Here is a 6054-nt window from a genome sequence, read left to right on the forward strand (position 1 = left end):
ACCTCCCGCCACGGCCGCGCGCCATTGGCTGGGGAAGGGGAGAGACCGGCGCGGGCCGGGCGCAAGCGCGGGGGCGCGCGCTCCCTCTCCTCACGCGCACCCCTCCCCCCCCGTTACCGGCGGCGCGCGCGGAGGCAGCCCGCTGCCGGCCGTTGGGCTGAGGCGCCGAGGCTTTCCGTTTCGAGGGTGAATAAAGCCCCGCCGGGCGTGAGGGGACGGGGTGGGAGAGCAAAGCCCCGGGTCGTGAGGGGACGGTGCGGAGGAGCCGTGGCGGACCCTGTGAGCGGGGGTTTCTCCTCGAGTGCGGCCGGCTGAGGGAAGCTGTTCGGGATGTTACTGCGGGTCACGTCTACAGAGCAAAGCCCGAAATCCCGAATAAAACCCAGCAAAACCCCTGAAGAAGGCTTTGTAACGGACCTTTGGCTTCCCGAGGCTCTTAAATCTTGGACAGGTAACCAGAAGCATAAATACAGTGGTTTTAAAAGGGGGTCAGCTTCTCCCCTACCTCCGTTTCTGCTCTTTGGCTGCTTCGTGTATATTACATTTCTTGATGATCCCCATGGTTGTGGTCATCGCCGTACAAAAAAATACCACCAGCCTTTTTTAATCGTATAATTGCATTTCCACTTTCACGCTCTCACTCCATTTGGGGGGGAAAACCCTACAAACAAACACTTTATTACTGACCCGAGTAGTCAATAACACGGGTGCCAGGAAGAGAAACCTCCACGAGCTATTTCAGATGTTATTTTATATGTACCAAGCACAAACACACGTGCAGCTTCTGCTTATTTTTACTCAATGGAAACCTAGTTTGTGGCAGTTCAGAAAGACGGGCCCGGAAGGGAAGGAAGGAGAAGGCTGTCCTGGAGGGTCAGCCCCCACTGCAGCGAGCACCATATTTAACGCCATACGTTTCTCAACCTTTGGGTTAAGCATGTGGACCTGGACACTGCAGCACTCCATACAGGAACAACAGCAACGGTAGAGGCTGAAAAAACGCTAGAAAGCATGCCTCAATGTGAACCAATAAAAAGCAGTATTAATGGCAGAAAACAGAAGCTAGTGAAAGCCCTCACATTCACAGTATTTTAAGGCTTTTTCGGACTATTTCAAGCCGGTTCCGGTCACAGCCCAACTTTTCCAGAGGTAGTGCTGCTCCAAGGTCTGTCCCGAGCCAGGCCAACACCCAGTGCTGCAAGAATCGGCTGATTTAGAAAGTTAATTCCCAATTTTAATACCTACCTATTTCCTCACAGCCTGTGTGTAACAGAGCTCAGCTGACAACAAGGATCAGGGACTATTTCCATAAAAGATGTTATCTGAGCAGATGAGCTTTTCATTCAGTTTGGTTTTCTTTCTTTCTTTCTCCCCGTACCCCAAACATACCCAAACAGAATAAGCTTCTGTGCAGTTACAAATACACATTGGTTTTCTTTGGGGATGTGATCAGCAATTAAATCTGTTTCACCTCTTGTTTGTCAAGGAAGCTGTGGAGAGCGAGGACGCTTGTGTTTGAGTTTCCATATTGAACTTTCAGACTGGATTTAGGAAGTCTCTTTGCACGTGTGCTTGTATTGCTTGTCCCGGAGGTCACATTATACAAGTGCTGCAGTACAATTCTCAAAAGTAAGATCTTGGTATGCTTGCAGGCTTTTGCCTTGGGAATTCACGCATTTTGAGGGATTCACGACATCAGGGCTTCGTTGTTGCCAGTGAGAGGCATGCCAGGCTGTCTAGGCTTTATCCTAGCAGTTGAGCTCAGCTAGCTTTTCTGAGGGGCAAATAGATGTTTCATACATCTTGTCCTGGCTCGCACACTAACACTGTCCCAAAGGCAGTAAAAACACAAAATATTTATTGGAATTTAAAATGAGTTGTGGGCTGTTTCCTGTTTATGAGCTGTGGGCTCCCCATCCCACGCTTCCTGATAACCAAACTCCTAGCAACCTCCGTCTACAGTGTGGTCAGTGAAGAGGACTGTGTTATCCCAGACATGGAGAAGAGCTGCATACATTTTGTCCATAAAAATGGCTGGTGTTGCAGAAGACATCTGTAGTGAAGGAGGAGAATGTATCCCGCATTTAAAATATTTACCCAGGAGACCGTATTGATTTCTTTTGTACCAAAAGTGCTTTTTAAGTGTAGATTACTGACTGGATTGCGTAAATTTGTATCGCAGTTCAAATCTTAATAACATACTAAATATCATAAACATCCATTAGCTATTTAAATGTGCAAGCTTTTAGAATCAGAAATTAGATTATTTACTAGGCTTTTAGCTGGAATAAGCTTTAATTAGTGTTATATTCTATTAATATGCAATAACCATATTACTATTGCCTAACAGCTCGACGGTTGTGAAACAAGCAGCCAGACTTGTGCAGTCGTTGATTTTCCATCTTTCCAGTAGCCAGCTGGCTTTGTCAGAGGTCTCCACAGTCATGCGCAGCATTTCTGTCACAAAATGTTTTCATTTGCAAAACAAAATTGCCTTTCTGTTTATTTAAAGGCCAGATATAGAGTCTCTCGTAACACTTCCGTGGAAGCAGATGAGCAGATCCAAGCCAGCACAGACTCATTCAGAAGTCTGGGAAACGGACTATACCAGCAAAAATTGGCAGTGCCTTCGCCACCTCCTACAGCTATGGGTAAAATGCAGGAAGTGGGCTAACCCCATGCTCAAATATTTGCTGTGGTTTCTCTTGCTGATCTGATGATAGAAATTTTAACAGACAACGTGCCTCATTTTTGCTGGGTCATCATGAAAGACTTCCCTAACAAAGTCGATATAATAAGTAAAATACAGCCTTCCCATTTAGCTATTTATTTGAACAGGAACTGCAGAGACCAAGCATCGCAGCCAGCATTTTATAAGCTGAAATAGTATACATATGGTTCTGTTTCTCTTTGTGTGACTACTGAAGTTTTACTGAACTAACATATACTAAATGAAAATTATTTTAATATTATTGATTTACTCTTCTTAAAAGAATAGAAGTGGCCAGACTGTCAAAAGACAACAAGTTTTATGAACAGAGGTCACTAACAGAAGTATAGAAAATTATTCGAGAGTAATTTAAGACTTTTTGCTTATAATTTTGTGCATGCTGAATCCTGCCCATTTGTGCCTGGTCAAAATAAGTCAAAGCCAACAGTCCCATGTGATAATGAACAGGAGATGATTACATCTGATTTAAGTTAATACGTGGGTTACGTGCATACACTATGCAAGCTATTGTTAAAAGAGCAGTTCTCTCACCAAATCAACCCCCTTAAAAAAAACCACAAAACCAAGCAAACTGGTGAAACAGAGGAGACTAGTGAGATTTATCTGTCCTGACCTTTCATTATGAAGCTCTGTCCCAGCATAGCAGTCTTGGTACAGAAACATCCATGCTACTTCGCTTTGTTGTTGGTTTTAGGGCAGGTTCGTTTTGAGGGTTGGTTGGTTTTAGATGCACATCTCTCTCCTGGATTAGAACGAAGCTCTAAGGCTAAAGGTGATAAATGAAAACATTTTAAGATAAATCATATGAGGCTCATCTGCCTCATTTTAATATGACAGGTTTTGGATGGAACCAGGATGCAAGTTACAGGTTTACACAAGTCTAATGTTCCACAAAACTATTTAGACATCACTGGATATATTTTTTTTTTTTTAAATCCAAGCTGATATTATATTGCCCAACAAAACAAGCAATTAAAGTTGTTATTCATATTTAATTTTTGTTAGAGATCTTTACCATGCCACCCCATCAATGTAAGGTATGGACTCAGTTATTCAGATAATTTCTATCCATATTTGAAAGTTACTTTGCTCGTTACTCTTTACTTACTAGTGAAATAATTCATTATTTGTCAGAGTGTCAAGATCAAACATTCCAGATGTCTGTACATTTCTTCCTGTGTCAAAAAGACTAAGAACAGTTGCATGTAAGATCATGGTGCTTTAAACTTATCAATTAACCCTTAACCCAGAATATTTAGAATTTCTCTAATAACCGATACTCTTTTTATGCTGGCGTTGTCATCATCGCTATGGGTAGCTATATGATTGGCAGCAATGTTGAGAATTGTTGAATTAACATTTTGTTAATGTGACAGTTGTGTCCCCCCCCTCATTATTACTGTCAGTTTGCTTCATTTCTCCATTTTAGTACAAAAGTTCTTTAAAGAAAGACTATTAGCAGTGAGCAAGCACCTTTCTTACAGTAATGCAGGATGCAGCATTAAGGGTGAACTGAAAGAGAGGGGGAAAACAGTACTCCCCCCAAGCTTTTTCTGAGGGGAAGCCCACACTTGAGCCTTCTGCAGGATGTGAAGGAACCATAGGGGAAACTGACAACTTGAAAACAGTTTATGGGAATAAAACTCAACTGTGCCGTTCTTTTCCAACATGCCCCCCCCCCCCCCTTCTTATCTGAATTGTTTCTTCCTCCAGTGTAAAATTCCCTTTCCATACATTTATTTTTGTACTGGACACTGTATTACCAGATTCAGCAGGATTTAGCAGATTTATTTATGGTTTTATTGTCCCTGAGAACTGCTAAAAAATCAGTTAGACTTAGTGTAATAAAATACACAATTTCAGAAAACAAATCACTGCTCAGGATCTTGAATTAGGGAGAAGATTTGTTATTCTGTTACTCGGTTTTTTTGCTCCTTCCTTTGATGCTCATGGTACTTGCCATGATGTGTCACTGAAGGGATAACAGTTTCCTCCCATGTGTAAATTTTTTTCCTATTATTCTTGGAAATAGAGGTACTCCTAATTTAATTAATTCTTCATTTAATTGCTTAATGTATTTTAATTTATCAATCCCTGTATTTCTATTGAAATACTAATTCTACTGAAATACTATTTCTACTGAGTGCTCTTTGAATGTTTCCTATTTCAAAGAAAGAGTTCCTTTTCTTATCCAGGCTTCTCACTTCTTCCTACTTTTGCTCTGTTGGCTCAATGAAGTCTTTGTTGCCCCTTTTTCCCCAATCTCAGTTTCACATTAGGTGTTTTATCTGTCTCACTGAGATTCTCTTCCTGGGCGACATCTTTAAAATCTCTCCCTGTCATCACCACCGTAACTGTGATTCATATCTTATTCATTCTGACTATTGCAACACCTTTTCTGGCCTCCATTCTTCCGCCTCTCCAGCAAAAGCTATCTTTTACAGTTCCTCTCAAGTCTCTTTACTATTTACATCAACTCTGTACCTCTCTCTGATGTCTGCTTCCAATTCCCAAACCTTCTTTCCTGTAATCCCCTGTGCTCTCCCTACTGTCCTTTAACAATCATACAGAAAATCTGCCCTTTCCCTGAAGAGCTTGTATATTACCAAGACATACTGGAACAAAAAAAGCAAGAAAGAATATATGGTGGTACCTGTTTCTTAACACAATTATTAGCAACTTCTGCTTGGTTTTCTTTAAAATGTGTCCTTCTATACACTTCTGCAGCATGTATGTGCTCCCTTGCATGCCTAGATTAGCTTACGCTGTAACTGGTAAATTCTCCCTGCATACTTCGATCAATACTTATTTATTCTTGTCTGGCTTCAGTTGTAGCCTTAATCTAAGCATCAGTAGTTTCTGCGACTTTGCTCATGTTTTATGCAGATTTCAAGAAGGAATTACCATGTAAATGTCAGCTTGCTGTGATCTCATCTCTTTGTAAATAATTCAGTCCAAGTGCAGAAATTAAAACTGAAGCTGGAACTTATGTTTGCCTCCATACTAGGTACGTACACTTCAGACAAAGTTCTTCAGGCACCAAAGGTGTGAGGATGCTTATTTAGCGAGCAGATGCAGTGATTTTAAAAGTTGTGTTATTGCCAGAGCACCCAAGGAGAGTCAGTGTGATTCACGTGTATGTATATTTGTTTTGGTGCAAAGTCCAGTGGCTTTTGAAGGTGAGTTAAAAGCTAAGCTGTTTTGTTTTTTTTTACTGAGGCAATTAAAGGGAAAGTACAGGTTGCATGCTGCTTTCAGAGTGGTAGCACGTGGTGAGCAGGTAGGATACCCATGGGGCAGCAATGGTACTTTGTATCCATGCC

Source organism: Aquila chrysaetos, chromosome 17, assembly GCF_900496995.4.
Source record: "Aquila chrysaetos chrysaetos chromosome 17, bAquChr1.4, whole genome shotgun sequence".
NCBI classification, from domain to species: Eukaryota; Metazoa; Chordata; class Aves; order Accipitriformes; family Accipitridae; genus Aquila; species Aquila chrysaetos.